The 25,541-nt window shown below is 35.6% G+C and overlaps 1 pseudogene; it reads left to right on the top strand.

Annotated features, from left to right (window-relative positions):
* Positions 1-16,168: 16,168 nt before the first annotated feature.
* LOC132282464 (protein MICRORCHIDIA 6-like) overlaps positions 16,169-25,541 on the top strand; it is a 46,477-nt pseudogene continuing 37,104 nt past the window's right edge.

Here is a 25,541-nt window from a genome sequence, read left to right as displayed (position 1 = left end):
TGGCTACCAAATCATGTAATGAACCATATTGATGTATATTGGAGGAATGGGACTCTTTTAGCATGTATGTTCATCATGGTGATTGGGATGTTGTACATTGTTTGCCTTGCGTTGGGACAGGTTTCTTAGCAGGGTTGGCTCATAAAAGAGCCCAGTTGAATGCATGAGTTATAGGACCATTGTCTATAGATTTTGTAGCATTTCAGGGCCTGTCGGCTGGCTGGCAAGGCTTGTCAGGCGACCGATAGTGCATTTTCATAGTAGGACAGAGAGTTGTGTTTCTGAGGAGGTCGTTTCGACCAACCGACTAACTCAGTCAGCCGGCTAACACTGGATCATCAGTCGGTCGATAGGTCATTTTTGAGAGATCCAAAGAGTTGGGTTCCAGATTTGTCATTTTAGCCGGCTGACTATCTCAATCGGCCGATTGATCATGTAGTTTCAGCCAGCTGACATTGCCCTTTTCTCTTGTGGTTGTGATCCTTCGGTGATGTTAGTTGTTTAGTGTGTTATGGACCTTAAGAGGAAGCACATATTACTTATGGACATAGGAAATGATGGTAATACCTTTAGATGACCTCGGATTCGGGTAAGGACCAAGTTAGCGATTCGGACCCCCGGTTTCGGGTCGTTACAAAATCCTTACCATAGACTCCTAACCAGAAGGGGACTCTATAGAAGTTCGCTCATTCGCGAACTCGCACAACTCCTATATGGAGAAACGAAACCGGTAAATGACAATGTCCATGCCAGGACAAAATCAAACAGGTAGGAAAATAGACCATGCATTCCTCAGAACTGACAACCTGGATCTGGGTATACCTAATACCCTACCACATAAGACTCATCAAACGTCCGACCGTGGACATCTACCCTCACGCAAGGTGAAACTAAACTACTCACACACAAGAGAAATAGATAACTCCTAATAACATATACAGAACTCTTAACCACGTGGAACCCTGGCTCGTCCTTACACGATTCCGTCCCAAACCAACACCCTTATACCACCCAACTGTTTTTATGGACTTGATGAACAGATTATTCAGGGCTTATTTTGATCAGTTTGTCATTGTATTCATTAATGATATTCTGGTTTATTCTAAATTAAAGGAGGATTATACCAGACATCTTTGCACAGTGTTGCAGACACTCCGAGAGTATCAGTTGTTTGCCAAGTTTGAGAAGTGTGGTAGAGTGGTGAAATTTCTAGGTCACGTGGTGTTAGAATAGGGGATAGCGGTATATCCAGCCAAGGTCTCAGCAGCTCTAGAGTGGCTGTAGTCTTTGTCATGTGCATTTGGAGGCATTATCTTCTCGGGGAGTCTTTTCGATTATTTAGTCGTAGTATTTATTTACACAGAAGGAGTTAAATATGAGGCAGCGCATGTGGTTGGAGTTTGTGAAATACTACCATTTCTCTATACAGTATCATCCAGGGAAAGCGAATATAGTGGCAGATGCACTCAGTCGTCGACCCTATGTTAGTCTTTCAGCCTTGTTTGCCACAGAATGGGATACTATGAGGACAATGGATGCGTTATCTAATGCTTTTGTGGCATGTATGGTGGTGACACCTGCTATCATCCACAAGGTAATTAAGGCACAACTCACAGATCAGTAGTGCATTGATAGAGTTGCAAAGTTAGCTTCTGGAAATGTTCCATTTTACTCTGTTAGCATAGATGGATGGAGGCTTAAGGTATAAGAGCCGTTTAGTTGTTCCTTCTGTTAATGATTTGAGGAAAGATGTGATGATTGAGGTTCATAATTCTCAGTTTTCTATTCATCTAGGATTGGATAAGATATATTAGGATATGAAGCGACAATTTTGGTGGGCATGCATAAAAAGGGATATAGCTATATTTGTCTCTAAGTGTAGTACTTGCCAGATAATAAAATTGATCATCAGAGATCGCCGGGATCATTACAGCCACTTCCTATACCAGAGTAGAAATGAGAGAGTATTTCCATGGACTTTGTTAAGGGATTGCCTGCCTCGTACAGGAGTCACAATTCTATTTGGGTCATTGTAGACAGATTAACCAAGTTCACGTATTTTCTGCCAATTCGTACAGATTTCACTTCAGAACAGTTGGCGAAGATTTATATTATAGAGATTGTGAAGCTCCATGGCATACCGTTGTCCATCATATCGGATAGAGATATGAATTTTGCGTCGAGATTTTGGGAGAGCTTTCAGCAGGCTTTGGGTATAGAGTTGCATCTTAGCACTACTTATCATCCTCAGACAGATAGACAAACTAAGAAAGTTAATCAGATTATGGAGGATATGCTTAGAGTATGTGTCTTTGATTTTAAGGGCAATTGGGAGTATTACTTACCTCTTACAGAGTTCGCTTATAACAATAGTTATCAGAAGACTATTGGTATGACACCATTTAAGGCTTTGTATAGTCGACCATATAGATATCCTGTTTGTTGGCTTGAGGTTGGTAAGAGCAGATTTTTGGGTCCTGAATTCATAAAGGATACCTTTGAGAAGATTGCTCTTATTCGAGATCGCATGCATACTACTCAGAGTAGGCAGAAGAGTTATGATGACCGTCAGACTCATGCTTTAGAGTTTAAGGTTGGGGATTAGGTTTTGCTTAAGGTGTCTCCCATGAAGGGAGTAATGCGTTTTGGGAAGAAAGGGAAGTTGTCACCACGTTTTGTGGGTCCTCTTATGATTACAGATCGAGTTGGGGCTGTAGCTTATAGGTTGGCACTTTTGAACCATTTACATCGTGATCATAATGTGTTTCATGTATCCATGTTGCAGAGATTTCTGCGAGATAAGGATCGTTATCAGCATATAGATGTCGGTGAGATAGAGTTGCAGCCGCATGCAACATATGTAGAGTCGCCTTGTCATATTCTTAATAATAGGAATTAAGTGTTTCACACAAAGGTTATTCCTCTTGTGCGTGTTAAGTGGAGCTATCATAATGAGGCCGAGTCCATTTGGGAATAGGAAAAAGAAATTCGTTCAAAATTTCCAGAGTTATTTAATTAAGGTATGTGGTGAATTTCGAGATAGAATTCCTTTGTTAGGGAGAGGATGTAATACACATATATGTTAAAGCAGTTATTTTATTGTATTTAATTAGTTTATTTGTCTTATTTGACTTTATTTGTATTTAATTGTTATTGTTGATTAATTGGCTTGTTTAATTTAATAATGTACAAATTATTTGTTTATTTGTTTGATTATGTGATGTCGCGCCCGGATTTTTCCGCACCTTCTCTAAGGGTTGTATTAAACACTTATAGGTCAATAAAGGAGTTTAATGCGACGGAGTGACTATGGCCAATATTTAAATATTCTTTTAAGTCCTCAAACATCTTAGGGTGACCTAACACACCTATAGGTCAGCAAAGGAGTTTAATGCGACAGAATGACCATGCCCAATATTTAAATATTCTTTTAAGTCTTCAGACATCCTAGGGTGACCTAACACACCATAACCCTTTGTTAGGTGGTGACTCCAAAAATAAATCATTTTATATTAGACATGGTCAGTTGCTTAATAGACAAGGCCATTCAAGTTAAAGCAAGATTTCTTCCTGATCAAAAGTAGGAGGTCAGAGGCAAGTCTCGTTTAAAGAAAAAAAAATACACAAAAGGTATTCTCGAGACTCTTGCTTTATTACAGATTATGCGTGTTCAATTTATATGATGCGGGATGCATATGTGCATGATTAAATTGCATATGCTTCATATTCCTTTCTTGATTGTGGTATCTGGATCTAATGTAGTCCTATGTGGTGGTTAATATTTTAACTTTGGCATTATTAAGTGACTAGTTTGATTATTGAAGAGTTTGGTGATACCTTAATACTAATATTGTAGAAGATGCTTCAAAAAAAAAAAAAACTCATAATAATTTATTATTTTTTAAGAATCTGTTATCTCAATGAGTTGGTCCAAAGTTCCAAAATGGTCATTTTTTATGGTGTTAGTTCCATTTTGTGAATGGTATCATCAAGTTTTCTATTCTAAGTTCAGTTATATTTGTTTGCCAGACCTTTTATATATATATTATATGTGTGTGCGCTATGCACATATGATGGGAAATAGAATTAAAAAGATACTTATAATTTCCTTAAAAAATCATATTTTCTATAATCATCGTTTCCTAAAAACTAAAAATCATTATATTTCTCATACTAGTATTTTCTTAAAATCAAAGCTTACTATAGTCATTTTTTTTTTTCAAAAATAATACTAAAATGATATATTTTTCAAAAATAATATTTATTAAAACCCAAAGTTTTTAACACTTTAGGTCTCACAAGTACCTGATAACTAGCCTTTTTTTAAATAAATAAAAAAAAGTATTTTCAATTGCCTTTGTTATCCCAGAATTGAATATTCAAAGTCAAAGAATTTATTTCTGCAATAAAAGTCATTATAATTTTTGTATTAAGGGTCACTTTTAGGACTAAACTGTTCTCCATAAAAAAAAAGGGTGGTCCCATCTTGCAAAAAAAAAATTCAATCTGTTTTGGGTTACTATTTCCCAAAAGAAAATATATATAATTATTATGAAATTTTATTTTCAAGTGACCATGCTACTTTTTAGGATTGTATTTTCTCTGGAAACTATTGTCCTTTATAGTTTTTATTTATTTATTTATTTATTTTATCCTGGCAAACAACGCCAAATAAACAAAAACAAGCAGCACAACCTAAGACATACAATCCATAGCTACTAAAAGAAGAATATCATAAGGAATTAATTCAAGAGCAACATCCTTATGCAAATAACTTCGGGAAAGCGCTGCAAGAGCATTGACCACCTCATTACCATGCCTATGTACATGACTAAGATGAGACGAGGCAAACCAACAAAGAGCCATCTGAATACCAAAGGAAATGGAATGAATGTCCACAGGCCCTGGATCAACAACCGAAACAGCCTTAAACCATAGCCAAGGAGTCTGTTTCAAACCAAATATGAGCAAAAGGGACAGATAACGCCTACAAAACTGCTTTACGAAGACAGAAAACCTCACCTAAAGTCACACTAGAGGCTGGGAAAGGACAAAAAACCACAGCCTGCAAAATAGTACCCGAAGAATCTCGAAAAACAGCTCTACCCCTTCTCACTTGGTGAGTATGAGAAAAAGACGCATCCACATTACACTTAATCAAACCTGGAGGAGGAGGCCACCAACGAGACAATGAAGAGGAAAAACACGGACAGGTACTAGAGACAAACGGACCTCGAGACTGACACAACAACACTAAAGCCAATCCCTCCTTGAACTCCCATAAACAGGAACATAATAAAGCAACAATCTTCTGAGCATCCCATAGCTCCCCATTAAAAAGAAATTTATTTCTAGCCTTCCAAATATATCAGCAACAAAAAGCCACAAACCCCAACATATCCGAACCACCCTCCGAATGCCCCCACTGTCTTACCAAGCTCAACCACCAATCCCCAAAAGAAAAGGGTGGGTCTGCAGCAAAGTCAAGACAAAGCGGAGAGATCTTCCAAACCTGCACGGAAAGGGAACACCGGAAAAGCAAATGAACAATAGATTCCTCTTCTAAACCACAAAGGGGACAACAAATATCAACATCAAGACCATGCACTCTTAAAAGTTCACGGATTGGAAAAGCAAGCCGACAACATTTTCACAAAAGAATGTTAATCCTCATGATTATTTGTCATGTAATCTATAACTTTTAAGCCCCGTGATGATTATCAAAACATGTAATCCTTATCTTGTCGAGACAAAGAAAATTAACTCAAATAAAAAATTGAAAATAAAAAATAACTTTGCAAAGATCATAATATAAAATTGTTTTTTTTTTTTTTCCTTAAATTCATGTGTTCTTAAATCATATTTCCCTTTAAAAATAAAATTTTCTAGATAAAATATGTCCTTAAATCATATTTCTAAATTCTTATATTTCTTAGAAATAATATTTTCTAAAAGTATTATTTTGATTTTGGAATAATATTTTTTTAAAAAATATTAGATTTTTAAAGGAAAAAAATTATATATTTTTTAAAATGAAATCTTTCTTTAGAAATCAAAACTTTCAAAATATTTTTAAAACAATATCTTATTTTGTTTGGCAGAAATAAAATCATATACCTTTTTTTAATAAAAAAATATTTGCTTCCTAAAACATACAAATTTCTTTAGAAAAATATATATATATTCTTCAATTACAGGTTTTCTTAGAAACATTTTCAAATTACAAATCTCCTTAGAATATATTTCTCAGACTATGAAAAGATCTTATTTTCCTATAGATAATATTAGAGCCTATAAATCATAATTGAATAAAACATTTACAGTGTTAAAGCTACACATATTTATCCTTTGGAATGCAATATAAAAAATAGGGTAACGTGTTCCACAGGTATCATGGGGTGCGTAACATCTTCCCCGTGCACAACCAAACCCCCGAGCCCATTAATCTAGTTTTCGTAGACAAAGTGGATGTCAAATACGTTATGGCCCAAATTGGACTTTTCATATGTCCATCTATTTTTCCAAAGTCTATAGACACCATAGGTGACTTAGCACACCATAATCCTATGTTAGATGGTGACTCCGATTATTAATAAATAGCCCTACTCCAAAATTAATAAAATATAAGTTGTAGCCACTCCGTCGCATTAAACCCCTTTTCTGACCCCCAAAGTGTTTAGTATAACCCTTAGAGAGGGCGGGAAAAATCCAAGCACGACATGTGACTTATGTGCTTAGTGTGTATTTAATTGTTATTATAGGGTTTTAATTATAATTATTTGTTTTAGCGTTGTTATTATTGACTTATGTGCTTAGTGGGTTGTGTTTTAGTATTGCTGGACCATATGTGTATATATGTATCTATGTTTCGGATCAATAGATATAATTGTACATCTATAATTTTATATCTAAACTTATGTATGTTTAATGGTGATTTTGAATCTATATGTAAGAGGATGTATATGTATGTTGTTAGGAATATATATATAGATGTAATAAGTTTGTATTTATATGTATATATGGGTTCAAAAGGCTTGGTGTTGCTTGTTTAATCTTGGTATTATCATTTAGATTCATATTATCAACTGGTAGGCATGTTTTTGCAACATTAGAACTTTTAATTAGGCAAAATCATATCAGAAAACTGAAGTCGCGTGCTCAGATCTCGCATTCAAGACTAACGTAATCGGTCGCATGTACAATGCGATCAATCGCGTCATTAATGTGATCAGTCAAGCCCTTGTTGCGATCAATCGATCAAGAGCATGTAATTTAGAGTTTCAAAAAATATTATAAGTATGGAGATGCGATCAGTCGCGACCCCTTGTGGGATTGGTCGCACTGCAGGGAAAAGGGTTCAGAACATACATTAATTAACCTGAGTTAGTCCACGTTTAAGTGTTGTGATAATTGAAACTAATCAAGATAAATTGTGTAATATGTTGTAACGAATAATATCGATTAGTTATTCATAATAAGGATATATGATATTGATCATGCTTATGTTTGATGATATTATAAGAATTCAATTGATGAATGCATGAGATGGATTTAGGTGAGCTGGCTAATAAGTTTAAAGTCATTTATATTGTGTCATTGTTAGATATGGCTTTGATATTTGGTTATTGGAAGGTGAGCTGGCTAATATGTTTAGACTCGCTTATATTGTGTTATTGTTAGATATGGCTATATTGTTGATATTATACATGTATATGACCTGATACGAGTTGATTCGTGACCTTGAGATCAATGGTTAGGACTGATGCGTATAATGCCGGAGACGAATACCTTGTATGGGTGATATGAATGCCCTGATAGTATAAAGGACTCTTGACTATCTTGTGTGTGATTTTTTAGGTAATACCCTCTATCAGGTTGAGGCAGCTCTATACATAGTGAATGTCTATTAATGTGTATATTTATGTATGACTATGTATCTATTGCATGAGTTTTAGCTAGAGATGGATTGTTTATCAGATCTATGATTGTGTCGTAGTAGAGAGGACTTGCTCGTGGGTTTAACCAACCATTGTTAATATTTTTCAGGTCCACGACAGTTCCAGTCTTAGAGTTGAGTTTGTGCTGATTTGTAATGTTTCTCGATTTTTCATTTTTCGGCATTTGTTAAATTTTTTTATCGCCTCGTTTTGCATGCCAAGCATCGTTCGGTGTGCTGTGTGAGTCCCGAGAGTTGGTTAGGGTATTTATTTGAGTTTAAAACTTTTAGAAATACTTTTTTTTTTTTTTTTTTTTGCCATTTTGACATTTTAAAATTTTTAGACTGGGAGTTCCCAGGTGGGACCAGCACCAGGATTTTTCACACACGGGATTTTTTTCAGGGTCATTACATTTCTTACATCATTATTTGGTGAATGTTTATGTGGCAATGTATTTAGATGTGTATTTGTAGCATATGTAGTATGTATATATAGATGTGGGGGCATTTTAGTCATTTTTTGGTCAACAGGACCCACGTTAACCAAGCCATATATATATATGACCACATATTTATTTTGGCCATTCTTTATTCTTTTTTTCAGCTGTGATATTCTCCCCCCCTTCTTTATTTCTCTTTTTCTTTTGATCTTGTATTTCAAGCCAAAATCCATCCCTTTCCTGCATGATTTTGACTTTACCATTGAAGGCAAAGTTAACGAGCATGACGAGAGATTTAATTTGATCGGAGCAAAGTTTGATTTGGAGGAGTTTGGGTGATTTTGAATTTGGGGATTTTAGGGGCTTTTGCTTCAAATCAAGATAGAATTGTCTAATTGATGTATTCCTTAGGTTTTGTGAATGATTCTATATTTTTCCCTTCCTCAAACATGTCAATTTGTTATTAATTGCATGATTTAAGTTCTATGGTTTGATGCATTCTTGAGTTTTGTCAAAATTGGTGTGTCTTATATGATTTTATTCTTGTGTATAAATTGTAAAATAACTTGTTATGAACTTGCTATGTGATGGATTTAATATTTACTCTCTATGTGTTATACAGATATTTGACTATTCTCATGCTAGATATTCTATAATCCTTGAAGCATGCTTTATTTATTTTTTTTATTTTTAATTTAGCTTGTTGTGATTCTAGAATTGCTTACTTCTTGATGAGAGCATGATGAGTAACAAAATAAATGTAATTAAGGTTTTACCCTATACACATGGTATGGTGATGGTTTATGAGCATATGGGTTGTGTGGATATGTGAGGTGGTGAAATGTGGATTTTGAAAAGTTGAAAAAGTGAATTTGGTTAGTGTTGGGAAAAGATTTTCTCTCAAACCCGGTAGTAAGGGAACTACACTTTTGCCGACGGTACTAACTAGTTAATAGGGACACGGGAGGTACTCGTGAGTAATTTAGCAACCTCGGGCCCCAAATGATAGTTAGGAGTCACCCTTTGCAAGGGACGACTAGCAAATTCTCTCTAGAGACGGCGGAGGTGCCAAAGTCCGGCTCGTTAACACGTTTTCGATGTGTGTGTGTGTGGGTGTGCAAGGGAGTGAGTAGTATGGTTGAATTAAGCATGTCATGCATTACATTGCATGTGAATTATGATGATGATTATTTGAAGATGGAAGTGTTGTATGTGAGTCCCTTGCAAGATCTTTTCCTTTCTTTCCTATTTAATGTATGTAAAGCATGAGATTATTTACTTTGCTTGAGGAGATGCCACTTTGACAATCTCTACTAGGCCTTGTGCTCATTCCTCTATATATTTTAGGTCACGAAAAGGAAGTGGTGGAGGACATTCCCCCACAAGCTTAGATGGATTAGAGAGACCTTTGTTTCCTTTTTGTAATTAATGTAATATTTGGGATTTTGAAGAAAATGCAATGTACATGTTTCTATTTTGCTACAAATTTGTTTATTACCGGTCTATGTACTTATTCCATGGATAGAAAACGCACCCCAATGTGCACTCTAACATGCCAACGTCCACCCCAGCGTAACCCAGCCCAGCGTCCACCCAAATTCACCCCAATGTGCACCCCAGTGTCCACCCCAGCATCTTGAGACCATTTTTTTTTTTTTTTTGCATTTTGCGGTCTCATTAAGATTTCCAAATCCATGTAAGGCCTTTCATTCTTAGATGTGGTCGAACCTATTTTGGACTTCAAATGATGTATGGATTCTATTTTGTTGTCATTTCTAATCTTATATATCATGTTTAGGCAGGATGGAAAACACTATAATGATCTTTTATGGGACCTAAGTAGTGTCTATAACCCTTTGCACTCAATTTAAGCTTTTCTGGGATAGTTTCAACATTCTGGCCATGTTGAACCGGTTTAAGGGTGAAATTTGGTTCCCAACGTGGCCATATACTACCCATGTTGAACCAGTTCAAGTATCGTGAACTGGTTCAGGTTCCCCAGAACCATTTTGTCTTGGCAACTTCCAGCTTTGGACCCCTAACTTCGAGCAATCACAACTTCTTTGTTTTAAACTCAAATGGGGTCATTCTTGAGTCCAATTTCAAGGTTTTTGAGTCATCTTTCCAATGACACCGACCTAATCTTCAGATTCTAATGATATTGAGAGATATGTGTGTTTTAGTAAGACAATATCAGGATTTCCCTTGAACCGAGAAGGGGCACTTTTGGACAAACAACGACTAATACCCGTGAAACCTCTTAGAATGTTATGGAATGACTAGGATGGAGTGTATAAACCTCATTTAACTAGATTAGGGTCAAATTGTCCATACTTAATGTAAAATGACCATTTTATCCCCAGTGTGTCATCGGATTCGGGTAAGGACCCGGTTAGCGATTCGGACCCCCTGGTTTTTGTCGTTACATGATCAGAGACAGTCTTCATCACTCTTTCGGTGTTATCGATGTAAGACATTTTATTATGTTCTTTCTTTATTTTTTTTTAGACTTAGAGATTTTTTATTTCAAGGGATTATTTAGGGGTCTTTGATTTATTGATTCCCGAGTTCTATATACATTGGAGGTTTTTTTAACCTATAGAGTTTATTGGAGGATTATTTATCGATGGGTTTATTATTTAATTATTATTTAGTTTTTCCTTTTAGCGTATTATTATTTATTTTCTTTTATTTTCTTGTATTCTGTGCTCATTTATTATTTAATTATTTTTATATTCTCCGATTTTTGGGCGAGGACCTGATTGACCCGCACTTGGAAATTAGGGGGGTATCACACTTATATCAGTGTTATATTTGGTTTAGAAGGTCCATTTTTCACTCTGACACATGTAAAATGACTTAATAGCACTCTATTTCAAATATTATTTTGTCCCTACAATGTATGTTCTGGTCATCTTTTTTCATCATAAACTCTTAAACCTCCACCTCTTTCAGACAAAACCAAGCTAAACCCAAAAAACCAACCATCATTGGTTGATTGGTCTCAATTACATATCCATATATTGAAAGCATCATTGCACATTGCAACCATCAATAAACAAGGAAAGAAAGAATTGAGCTATATTGTTCAAATCATCCACACATACACTCATGTAAAACTTTGGGTATATTGCCCTAATTTTAATTTGCAATGCAAAACTAACTGGAAAACCGCATGCTACTGGAACTTCGTCGTCTTAGTACCACCATTGCCCCTACAATGTCTACCTACACGACCACCATCATAAATTTTCTTCAACCTGAACCTATTTTCATTAATCCAATCCAAATGCATTTTTTCATCACCTCCTCGACGGTGATTATTTGCAATATAACAACCATAGTATCTAGCTCTCTGCCTTTAGTTCACCTCATTGGATTTGCTATAATTGATTTTAGTCTCCGAGTTTGATGTTAACCTTGATTGAATTGTATATGCCGATCTTAATGGTGTCTTTGGACCTTAGGTCAGATGGATTCATTAGAAGGAGCTCTGAGTCATTCAGAATTGTGCCGTTTGAGGAGTCAAGATCTATGAAAACTCACTTACCCAATTTGAGTTTAATCAGTAGGTGTTTTGAGGAAACTAGGGATGGTAATTCGTGTTCGTGTGTCGTGTTCGTGTCAACACGAACACGATTAGAGTTGACATGAACATGACACGATTATTAAATGTGTCTAAGACACTTGACACAAATACAACACAATTATTACACGTGTAACACGACATGACATGCGTAACCTGTTTAATAAATGGATAAGACTTTACATTACATGAAAAGACACGTTTAAGTCATTTTTTACACGAACACGGCATATTTATTCTACATGTTTAGCTAAATGGTTCATTTTTTACACGAACATGACACGTTTATCTGACACGTTTAGTTAATCGTATCATAATCGTGTTTACAGGGTCTAACACGAACATGACATGTTTAGCGAGTCAATCCGCGTCAACACGATTACCACACAAACATGATTAACCCAAACCCAAATCCTCTTATCTCGTGTCGTGTTAATGTGTCGTGTCAAATATTGCCACCACTAGAGGAAATGCCAAATGTTGCAAGAAATAGGTTTGAGAGTGAGGTTGTGTTAGTGGTAATAGGTTTTATATAGCCAACTATGAATCTGTATATTTTGGGACAATGTGATGGTGATGTGGGCAATGTTGATTATGATTATGGTAAGTGTGTGAAAAGTGTTGTCTAGAGAAGATCTTCATCATCATGTAATATTCCCACATCGATCTCCAAATTGGGTCTCCAAGTTTTTATGAATGTGTTTGCACGTATGTGGTATATGTGCAAATGTGTGTGCGTGCGTCTGTGTGCATATGTGAGTCTAAGTGAATGTGTGTGTGATTGATTATGTGAGATATATAATGTATGCGTGAGTTTTCTTGTATGTGTGTATGTGGGTGAGAGAGTGATCAAAAGATATGGTGGTGGTTTATGGAAACAGCGGTAAAGAAATTTGGGCGCTGGTGTTGGATTAGAGCGAAATAGGTCCATATTTTTGTGGATAGGAAATCCTTGTACTTTAAAATAACATGGATAATTTGGTCTTTTTGTATATTATTGATATTTTAATATAAATAACATTAAATTACACAGACCTTCCTTATGGTTTGCCATAATTATAGGGAACTTCCCTATAGTTTTAGAAATTACACTAACCTCATATAATAATGAAACATTGTTACACAAACCCCCATTTTAGTGACGAACCATCAAATGGACTAACGAATCTGTCTAATTTACTAAAATACCCTCAAATTACTAAAGTAAAAGAATGAACTACCCATCTCCCACATCATCTCTTTCTCTCTCCTGACACACACACATATATGTATACTATCAACATGAATTATTTGAATCACTTCAACAATTGCATGAATTTTCCTTATTGAATTTCATGTCATTAGTTAATTATTTGAATGAATTTAAGAACAAACATCTATTTGAATTACTTTTGTCGAATATTTACGTAGATTAGGTTTATATTGTGTTGTGTGATGTTATTTCTACACCTAACTCCACTTTCATTCACTGTCGATCGATTTAGTATCAATAAAAACTTGTTTTATTTTGTGTTTTTACCAATAATTACAAAATGCAAAATGTTTCTCCTAACTTCTTTAAATTTCTGTACAATTTCATGAATTAGTGTTGTTGAATATATATTACTCTGATTTCAATTATTTTCATCTCAGTTTATATGTTTTGCTATGTTTATATAGGTCATCAAAATGCACAGATTCAAAAAGATGTACAAGAAACCAAAGGCGAGATAGACTAATCAATATTGAAATCAAGCATTTCTCATTGTTTTTCTCTCTAAAAATCAGCCTAAGCTATTCCGATTTTTTACTCTATGTTTTGTTTGAATTCATAGAAGGTTCTGATCGATGCGATGAACGCAATCGACTTCGTGGATCCATCTCGCTCCACACTCGAAGTCAGCAACATCTCTTCATGCGCATTCATCACTTTGGAGGAAGTGATCAATGACTTCACCAATTTCAACTGGCATGACTGCTGTGTCACTTCGATCTAAACTCTAAACTCGGTGAACTACAACTTAGTTCTCCACAATGCTGACACATCGAACCCGAACGCGAAGTCGAAGCCTCCAAGGAAGATTCGAAAACTAAAACATATTGAGGATAAAGCTGCTACTATTACTGCTGTTGATACTGCCACTGATGGCGATGTTGATATGGGAGGTTTACAATCGGCTTGTCCTCATGTATGTGTGTGTGTATGCGTGTGTAAGCATACTTCAACCAATAATAATATGGGAATTTTAATTTATTCATTACGTGACATCAGCAAATCCTATCATTTGACTCGCGTTGATGGTCAAAAAGGATGTCAACATAACAACATTTTATTTTTAGAGGAGTTTGTGTAATTTCTCAAACCATAGGAGAGTTTTTTTTTTTTTAATTTACCATAACATTATTGAGTAATGTTTTTATTAGAACTCCCTCACTATGAACTCTCAATTATAATTAATAAATTGAAATATGAATTAAATGATTCATTTGACAAATTTTGTAAAGGCAAAAGAGTAAGAAAATCCCCTCAAACTATTCCATTGTTACATAATACCCCTTTGAACTATTTTTAGGAGCAAGTTACCCCCGTGAACTATCAAAAGTAAGCAAAATGCCACTTTAAAGGCCACCGGAAGCTAGTTTCCGACAAAATGAAGAGCACAATTACTTATTTACCCTTACGTTTTAATTTATTATAAAAAATCAAAATATATGCTATTATGAAATGACCACTTTGCCCATATCTTCTTTCCCCTTTCAAAATTTTTTTCCTTTATTCTTCATACTGTTGCGAAGAAGTAATTCCGCCAGCTCGGTCGCTGTCGGCTTTCTTTTCCTCCGATGAGATTGGAGTTGGTTAATTGAATTTAGGTTTTGCTAGGATTGGAGATATTTGATAATAGATTGGTTTCCAACTTCAATGGCTTCTGTATTCGCAAAATCAATAGTAACAAATAGAAGAAGCAAAATAGATGAAGTATATGTAGCAGCAATGCCCTTAAGAGCCACAGAAGGGCCTGCCCAGTTGCTTATGTCCATTACTTACCCTCTTAATCTCTGGGATTTGCAGCATTTCATGGTCATCATGAAACCCCCCTCACCTCCTCAATCTCGGGTTCTCTCACCTCTCCAAATTCTTACTTGGGTTATACATCTTATATTTATTATATCTGTTAATTTCTCTGTATCTATATGTATAGGTATATATGAAATACCGTTTTGGAATTGTTAAAATTTGAGTTATTTACTGAATACAAATGTTAAACTTTTAATTCCAGATTGGAATCCTAAAATGATAATATGGGTTTCGATTTTCTGCAATTTTAATTCTAGATTGGAATCCTAAATTGATTTGAATGAGGTTTCAAACTAGAGGATTTATATTTTCATGGGATTTTCACCAATTTTAGTTGGGCTTTTATCCCATCTTCAATATTTGAATTCACTATGTGCTATATCTAGATATTTATGACTATTATTTGTCATGCATACCAGGTAAATGATGTAATTAGTAACCTGCAGGATTGTACAATTTGGATTTATTGAAGACAACTTCTAGAGTTCTTGAGTCAATTGTGGGTTTTTCACAAATTTGTATCATCTGCTTACTTATCTCCGCTTCTATCAAATTTATGGGGTGGATATGTATATATATATATATATATTCCGGTTCTATATGACCCTTTTTTTTGAGAGTACTAAAAATTGATTCTAGCCGAACCCAAATCCAATTAATCAACTCCAATCTCGCTGAAGGAAAGGAAAGCCCACAACGATCGAGCCGGTGCTATTACTTCTTTGCCAACAGTATGAAGAAGAATGGAAAAAAAAAATGAAAAGGAAATAAAGATACGGGCAAAGTGATCATTTCATAATAGTATATATTTTATTTTTTATAATAAATTAAAAAGTAAGGGTAAATTAATAATTGTGTTCTTTATTTGGTCGGAAACTGGCTTTCGGTGGCCTTTAAAGGGATATTTTACTTACCTTTGATAATTAAGGGGACAACTTGTTCCAAGAAATAGTTCGCGGGGCATAATCCAGCAATCGAATAGTTTGAATGAGTTTTTTTGCTCTTTTGTCTTTTTTTAAAAATATGGAGAGCATCAAGGGATTCACTTGCAATTTTTAAAACCATGAGGTTACTACGTGTAATTTAAGTATTTGTGAGGGATTGTAAGTACAATTTGCCGACATAAAGATATATATCATGTGTGCAATGTGAGAGCGAGAGAGGGGGGCAAGAGAGACAAGCTGCCAAGGTGTTTGAATTTTGTAAAAAGAAGGGAACTACACATACATAAAGAAGTTTACCTATCGTGCAATAGATTTGTGATATAACTCTGTATCATACCAAATCAGATCCGTCTGTTTGACATCCCATTCAGCAACATTCGATGGCTTGATTAGCCCCAAGATAGATCTACACCGTTGATTCGTAGCTGAGTTATACATCTTTCTTCATTCCGGATCGGTCGCTTTGTAGCGTAAATGTCCGGGACTTGGAAGTCGGAACAGGGAAGAGAGGCGTTGAGAAGCCATGAATGAATGGTGTTTTGTTTGCGTCAAAACCCTTCATGTTGGCATACCAAGCTCCAAACTGACGTCTGTTGGAAACTCCGGATTCCGCGGCTGGTTTAATGCCACAGCACAGGTACAGCTGTCCTTTTATTAAAACACGTGACATTTTGTTTTCTTGAAATTTATTACCCTTTCCTAATTGAACTTGCTATAAAAATTTCCTTTTTAATCTACCCTTTTGATTGCATAAATAAATTTCCTTAATTTGCACTTTGTCCTTTCCCAATTCAACAACCCTCAGGTTAGGGCAGAAGCAAAGGACTTTTATTTTTCTTGCTCAACAAGTCTATCTTGTTTCCAAGAAGATTGAGGAAAGATCAGATTGTTTTCCTTTTATTCAAAGACAGACAGGTATATCTTTGGGGGCTGGTTCATAGAATCTGTTTTGCTTTCACTGTTGCTCAATTTTATTTTGTTATTTTTGGAATCTTTGTAAAATAAGATCTTTTTGGAGCTTCACTTTTAGAAAGGTAAGAGCCTTGGTTCCTTCTTCATATTCTTTGTCTAATTTCAAGCCATTCTGCTGGATGTGTTAAGAGCATTGTCTCTGCTTCTGTTTTCTTCTTGTTAGGTCATTGTTTGAATGTGAGTTTGATGATATGTCTTCACTTTTATCTTTATGAGGTGCATAGATAACTTTAGTTTTTTACTTTTCTTTTTACTGGGTTGTCATGAAATGCTGTTCCTTTCTTTACCTTTCTCTTTTTTTCTTTGTTAAAACTTTTGAATGCTAAGGTTAGATTGAATTTGTTCATGCAAGTTATGAGCAGGAAAGAACAAAACTCAAAACATGTTCAAATGGTTAAGAAGTTGTTTTGTTGAGTTGTAAGATTTAGTTCATGCCATGGGCAAGTTTGGTAGGAAGGAAGGGGGAGGAGGAAAGAGAGGAATTTAGCAAGCTTAAGGAAGAAGGGAAGGATAAGAGTCCCTTGGAGCCCACAAATTTGCTTCCATAAAAAATTTGGAGAAAGAGGTATGAAAAAAATGCTTGACCAGATTATGGAGGAAGGTCATTGCTTGTCGCTGGGCAGGATGAGGGCCGGTGGTTTTCTAGGGAGACGAGATCACCAGCAGGTGTTGGTGCTTGGAAGTTTATTCGAAAGGGTTGGGATGAGTTTTCCAAACGAATCCAGTTCAAAGTTAGGAGTGGGAGACACCAGGGCTGGCCCTGGGCATAGGCGACCTACCTAGGCGGTTGCCCAGGGCCTCCAATTTGGAAGGGCCTCAAAATTTTAAATTTCCTTATATATATATAATTATATTATAATTATTTTCTAATATTTTTACAAATATAATCAATATAGAAATTTAATACCGGGCCTCAAAAATTTATATCCTAAAATAACTTTTTATTTTCTCTCTTTTCTAGCTCCTCCTCATCCACGGTTTTAAATTAAACTCTAACCAATGAAATATTGGACCCCAAAGATTTATATCCTTAAATGATTTTTTTTTTTTTTTTTCAATCTATCTCTTCCTCTCTCTCCTCCTCATGCCGAATTTTATTATTGGTCCCAAATATTTATATTCTTAAATAAATATTTTTTCTCTCTCTCATTCGGCATTTTTTACAACAACACTTATTTTTACTTATTTTTTCTTTTTTCCATGTTCTTTTTCTTGCCTTTATCTTTTATTTATTTATTTATTTATTTTCGTATTCATCACATACTTTCTCTCCTCTCTGAACTCTTCAACAAGTCGTCTCCATCCTCTCTCATTACAAATTTGTAGTTCTCTTTCAACAAGGCCACTTTTTATTTATTGCCTAAGGCCCCAAATTATTTCGAGCCGCCCCTTGGTGCTTATCGTTTATTTTAATGAAAATTCCGCACTCTTCTAATTTTTTTTTTTCGTCTAAGGGCCCAAATTATTTCGAGTCGCCCTTGGCGCTTATCGTTCATTTTAATGAAAAATCCGCACTCCTATAAAAATAAATTTCGCCTAAGGCGCCAAATTATTTCGAGCTGCTCTTTGTGTTTATCGTTCATTTTAATGAAAATTTCGCACTCTTATAAATTTTTTGCGCAGGTGAAACCTTATATATAAAGGCCTCGCATTTGAAAGTTCGCTTAGGGCCTCTCAAAATTTTGGTAATCTCAAGGCCGGCCCTGGGAGACACGTCAGGTTTTGGGAAGATTGCTCGTGCAGGGAGTTTGTGTTGGCTCGTAGGTTTCCTCGGCCTTTCAGAATCTATCGACTTGATAATGGGAGGTTGATTTGATTTGGGACGTGCAGTTTTGAAGAGATTGTCATGATCGGGGGCTTACGGAGGTCATTGAGATCCTAGGTTTACTCCACAGACAGGTAGTGGATGGCGAGGGGATAGATGAGATGATTTGGGCGGGGTTCTTGAGAGGAGTTTTTGAGGTTAGGTCTTTCTACCGAAGCTCGTATTAGATTCTAGGTTCTCTTTTCCTTGGAAGGCAATTTGGAAGTCCAAAGCTCCATTGAAGGTGGCTTTTTTCTCTTGGTCAGCTGCTCTCAGAAGTATTCTCACTCTTGATAACCTTAGGAGACTGATGCAGCGGATCAATGAAAGCAATTAAAATAAATAAGAATAGCAACGTATTCTTTAAACACTCACGAGAAGAGGTTGAGAGAAACCCTCCATTTTCTGATATTGATAAAAGTAATAACTGATTCCTAAACAATTACAATAACATGTATTTATAGGCCTAAGCAAATTCTAAACGATTGAGGAATTAAAGCAATGGAAAATTTCCCAAAACAAAGACTAAACTATTTAGGAAATTAAAACAATGAAAACTTTCCTAAAACAGATAATAAACAATTAGGAAATTAAACGTTCTAAAAATAGAAACTGGAAAACACTGTTCATGGCACTGCTCATGCACTGTTCACATGTAATGCATCATGCTCCCCTTCTTAAAAAGAACTCACCCTTGATTTCATCAGTGGTCATCCTTGTGTTTCGCTGACGGTTCATATGAGTATGAACAAAATTTTGTACACGACTTGATCTTAGTGCTTCATAAACTTGTTTCTTAGTTGTCCAATCCCAAAAGAACACCAAGTGTGACGAATTTTCAATTTTCCTTGGCAACTCAAAAGAAAAGAAATTGTCTTGATTACAGGAACCTTCCCATTGAAGGCTTTAGTAAAGTCTTGCGTGTCAGCTACGATCAAGTTCTCCTTTTCTCCACCTTTAGGTGGACAAGTAAACATTTTTTTTTTCCATGAGGGACATGCTGGTATAATTTTGCAGTGAACATGTATATTGGAATGACAATCAGCTAGGTCTTTATAAATGACAACATCCTCGTTTTGATATTCTTCTTCACCTGCTTCGGCCTTATACTCGACATTCTCATCATCAATGATTTGCTCCTCATTAGTTGCGAGGGAAGCAACACGATGTTTCAGACAGTTATTGGAATGATGCCTAGGCTCTAGGCACTGAAAACACTTGCCTGAAATCATTGGAGCATAAGAGTTAGTAACTGGTGCCCTCTGATATTATTGGTTGCAGTCTGCCAAGGCTGATTACTAGCGCCACCCACTTCCCGAGTCACTATTGGGTGTTGATTGATGGTCAGAGATGGTGGTGGTTTACTGGAATCAATCTGCTGTGTAGTTGGAGGACGCCCAAAATTCTGATTACGAACGTTCAAACTATCCAACTGGGCTTCCACTCGAGTGGCTAACTCAACTGCAGCATCATGGGTGAAAGATGCTTGCAACATCACTCTGTCTTGAATAGCCATCCGTAAACCATTATTGAACCGCGCAACTTGTTGTGCTTTAGGCTCTAACAAATCGTTGCGAGATGATAAACGATAGAATTCTTCAGCATAATCACGAACTAAACAATTACCCAGGCGACAATTTTGGTACCGTTGAAATAAAATCTGATCATAATTAGCCGGTAAAAATCGCTTCTTCATTAGTTGTTTCATCCGAGACCACGATCTAATCGGATTCTTCATTTGTCGAGTTCGAGAACGTTGCAACTGATCCCACAACACCATTCTTAAGATGATATGCAACCAGTTTAACTTTCTTTTCCTCCGCGATACCCATATAATCAAAAATATTGTCAACTTTCGAAAGCTAATATCAAGTTGACCCTTGAAAGACGGAAGGTCAATTTTCTTCCGAAAATTTCGCTGATTTGCTTCGACCCCATGATTTCCATGTGCTAAAACGATACCTTCAATCTCTTCATCGCTTGAATCAAACCATTCCTCCTGCTGAAACTGGCGCTGATTGTTAGCACGCTGAAGATGACCATGTTGATTTCCAGCCCTCTGTTGTAGCTGATTCACATCATCTGATCATGCCTATTATGAACCTGCACATGATTCATGGCTTCCGTTAGATGTTCAACTGCCGTCTGCATCTCCTGGTTGAGTTCCTGACACAATTGTTGGAAATTTTTCCACACACATTCTCCCATATTCACCGTCCATGGAGAATGGCCCTGATACCAACTTGACGCAGCGGATCAATGAAAACAATTAAAATAAATAAGAATAGCAATGTATTCTTTAAACACTCGAATCCATGAAAAGAGGTTGAGGGAAGCAAATTCTAAATGATTTAGGAATTAAAACAAAGGAAACTTTTCTAAAACAAAGACTAAACTATTTAGGAAATTAAAATAATGAAAACTTTCCTAAATCAGACACTAAACTATTAGAAAACTAAAACAATGAAAAATTTCCTAAAACATACACTAAACTATTAGGAAATTAAAACATTCTAAAAATATAAATTGGAAAACACTGTTCACGCCACTGTTCATGCAGTGTTCACATGTATTGCATCAGAGACGGCATATTGTGATAAACTAGTGTTGTATGTGCAAGAAGACGGAAGAAACTATGAACCACCGCCTTCTTCATTGCCTACTGGCGAGGGGTGTTTGGTCTATGTTCTTAGTAGTGTTTGGCATGTTTTGGGTGTTTTCCAGTTCTACGGTGGACATGGTAGAGGCTTGGAGAGGGTGTATAGTTTAGAGCCGAGCCAGAGAGCGTGGAGGGCCACTCCCCTTTGTTTATGGTGGGGCTTGTGGCGCGAGAGAAATAGGAGATCCTTTGAAGGAAAGGAAACTCCTATTTGGGCTCTCAAATACAATATCTTGCCTACTTTATTCTTTTGGGTTTATGGGTGTAATTGTAAATTAATAGGGCATCTTTTGGATTTTGTGGATAGCTTGAAATTATGTTTTCTCTTGGGAGCGCTCCCCTTTTGAGCGCCTTTAATGAATTCTTACTTATAAAAAAAAAAAAAATAGTATGACCTCCATTACGGATTTCTATGACATAAATCCAAATTGATTATCAGACATTGTGGATTCCTTCCTTAAACTTTGCTTAATCACCCTTTCCTATAATTTCATTGTGTTACTCATTAATCTAATTCTTTGATAATTGCTACAAATTTGTATATTCCATTTATTTTTATAAATTGGTACGATAATGGTTTTCCTCCACTCATTTGGCGTTGTGCCTTCTTTTAAAATTTTGTTGAATAAATTTTTTAACCATTCAATTTTTTTACCTTTCCTTATATTTTCCATGGCTCTATCGGTCTATTTCCTTATAAATTTATTAAAACAAAGATTGTTGCACTCCACTTCTTCTTTAGGAAATTCCTCATATAATAGGTGTTGTTGGATTTTTTTTTTTTTATCTATCTAATATGTCATTATCCTTGATTAATATTTTATGGTCCGAGTCCTTAAGACATCTAATATGATCCATGTCTCTAGTTTACTTATCTCTACTTTTTGCCAACTTATAAATAGCTTTTTCACCTTTTTTTAGTACCTAGTTTTTCTTATAAGTCCTTTAATGCATATTGTTTAGCTTTACTTACTATCCTCTTTGCGTCATTTTTTTAATTTCTTATATTTCTCTAAATTTTCTTTGCGTTTACTTGTTGCCACCCTTTAAAACTCTCTCTTTTTTGTTGTAGTACTTGTTGTATTTCATCATTCTACTGCCATGTTTCTTTTTTAATGAATTTATTTCCTTTGGTTTCTCTCATGTTCTCTTTCGCCATATTCCTATTATAAGTTACCATTTTTAACCATAAGTTATTTATGTTATTGTCCATATTCCTTGTATAAGTTGCCATTTTTAACCATAAATTATTTATATTATCATTTCAATTCCATTGCTTTTCTTTGAATATATGTTTTCTAAACAATACCTGTTTACTACCCTTTTGTTCGTTTCATTTTATGTTTTGATGGCATGCTCTCTCATTTTCCATATTTAAATCTGTTAATTAATAAGTCTAAGGTTAGTATTCAATATTGATATGTGAGGCTTTCTCCATGAATTACCTTACAATCTTTACAAGTGATCAAATTCCTTCTTGTATATAGATATAGTCACTTTGTGTTTTATTCATCCCGCTTTATTTATTTTTTGATAAGTAAAAATGTATTAAAAGTCGTTCAAAAGGGGAACGCATCCCTCATAAAAACACAAGACCGAATAGGGCCTCTAAAGTCTCAAAGAGTTCGAAACATCAACAATCTCATCCATGGATTTTCAATTTCTCCCAAGAACCCAACAAAAAAGAGTACTAATAATGGAGAACTTTAGCGCACCAATAGGGGTCTCCTTTCCTTCAAAAGATCGCATATTTGTTTCAAGCCATAAACACCACCGGATGCATAAAGGCGTGACCCTCCAAAAGTCACGAGCTCGGGCCCCCACTATACAACCTCTCCAAGCCTCAACCAAACTTCTGGAAGACCCAGGCATAACCCACTGAACCCCAAACAAAGTCAACATAAGAACCCAACAGTCCCAAGCTACTGTGCAAGTGCAATGCAAAAGAAGATGATCAACTGTTGTTTCCTCATTTCTCAAACACATGCAACAACAATTGACCACAACCTGTAGCCTCCTCTTTAAGATTATCCTGGGTAACACTGATGTCCAAGCAAAAAATGCCACTCTGAGAGGAGTCTTAGAATGCCAAATAGCCTTCCACGACACTGGTAGAGTCAAGATAAAAAAATTATTATTATCAGTCTTTAGACTTGTCAAATCTGTCCAAGACAAATAGATATCACCTAATTAACAGAAAAAATTATTCAGCTATAATACTAATAAATCCTACAGTTAGGTCAATTATGTCAGAGAAGATGGTGTCAATTTTACATGTTAATATGCAACAATTATGTCTAATACAATTGTTACTTTACATGCAATATGCAAAACAATTTATTCTAGCAATTTTTTAAGAAACTATGCAGGATTCAAATCATCAATAAATAGAGAGCAGTATATCTGCAATATAGATAAGAGGATAAAGAGAGACGAGCAGCTTGTCAGATATGATTTTTCCAATCAGAACTTTTTGATGTAAAGGGCAGAGACAATCCCTTAGCTTCAGAAGGCAAGCAGTGGTCTTGGAACACAATGATGAGCGGTGATTGGATTCTTGTTAATGGCGACGACTACGGCCAGGCCTATGGGTTGGCGTGAATCTGAAAGGGATTGGGTATGTTTGTATATATATATATAGAGAGAATAGAGGGTTTGGTTGTCAAGCTGTGGTTTTGGCAGTGATGTTCGGAAGATTTTGGCAGGTTTGAGAGAGAGAGAGTGTCCATGTTAATTGATTTTGTGATTAAGTGAGTCAAATTGGTTATGGAAAAGCTAGGGAAATTGAGAAGATGTGATATAAAATTATTACACTGGAAAAGATGGACGTATAAATGGAGTAGGGATAATCTTTGGTAGAAATATAGTAAAACTTGTATTGTTAGGAAATGTAGTTAATATAGTTGGCGGTTATGCCTTAGTACTAGACAAAATCATTAAAGCATGATTTTGGGAATTCAAGAGATAATTGAAGGAGAAAAGTTATACATTGGAGGAGACTTTAGTGGTTATGTAGGAAAAGATTATCAAGGGTATGTGATGGTATATGGTATTCAGGATGAGATTCTGCTTAATATGTTATTTGTGATGATATATATATATATATATATAAATTAATTGATGAAACTAGAGAATGAGCAAGTGCTAAATTGCAGGTTTAGAGGAAAGCTCTAGAATTAAAAGGGTATAACATAGGTAGGAATAAAATGGAATTTATGTAGTAACTTTAGTAAATTCAGGAATACAAATAGGGATGTAATGAATATTTTGGATCAAGAGATTCCAAAAATAGAAATTGCTTACAGTACTGCTTCTCTCTCGTGGTCCTTCATATCGTATGTCGCTTGGTCGCTTGGAGGTTTTTCTCCTTCAAAGAGCAGGATCCATGGCCCTCAACCCAGCCTCATGGGCATCACCATCAACCCACCGTCTACCACTCTTTCAGTATCATAGCAGTTGTTTGTTCTACTAAATCATTGCTGCTAGCATTGAGTACTAGAAATACTAATTTGATGGCTCAAACTTTCATTTCATCTTGGTCATGATAGCAATTAGTTTAATAACTCTTGGTATGGAAGTTCTGTTTTGTGATACATATGAATGAATTTGATATTTTAATGTAATATTCATTTGTGAAAAGTTTATTTCCTCTTTATATTTCATATTCACTTATTCATATATGTTGTAAATAATGAAATAGAAGTGAAGAGAGAAATGAAATAAGAACACATACATTACGCGGTTCAGCCGCTAGGGCCTACGTCCATGGCACAAAGAGCCCATAGGGCTACATCACTTTATAATGCTCTCTCAACTCATTCACAATACAATAGTGGAGGCTCCTTAATATAGGAGAATAAATGATGAGAATGGAAAGAGATATAAAACAGGAAACAAGGAGGATTTTTCTCTACTGATTCATCTAGTAACAGTAAATCTTCAATAATAAGAAACAACATAAATTACTAGAAAAATTCCTCCACTGATTCCTCTATCAAATCTTCAATACTCCCGCTCAAGTTGGAGCATGAATGCCCGACTTGCCATTGAGATGACAAGTAGCAACAAGTGTGAATGATGAAAAGAGAACGCGAAGAGCAATGCTACCGAATACATCGACAGTCCAAACAATTCAACAAACAACT

Source organism: Cornus florida, unplaced genomic scaffold (assembly GCF_030987335.1).
Source record: "Cornus florida cultivar Cherokee Brave unplaced genomic scaffold, ASM3098733v1 CherokeeBrave_3.0.0_Hap2_Chr11, whole genome shotgun sequence".
Lineage (NCBI taxonomy): Eukaryota > Viridiplantae > Streptophyta > Magnoliopsida > Cornales > Cornaceae > Cornus > Cornus florida.
The sequence above is the reverse complement of the archived record's forward strand: the minus strand, read 5'-3'. Positions and strand labels throughout refer to the sequence as shown.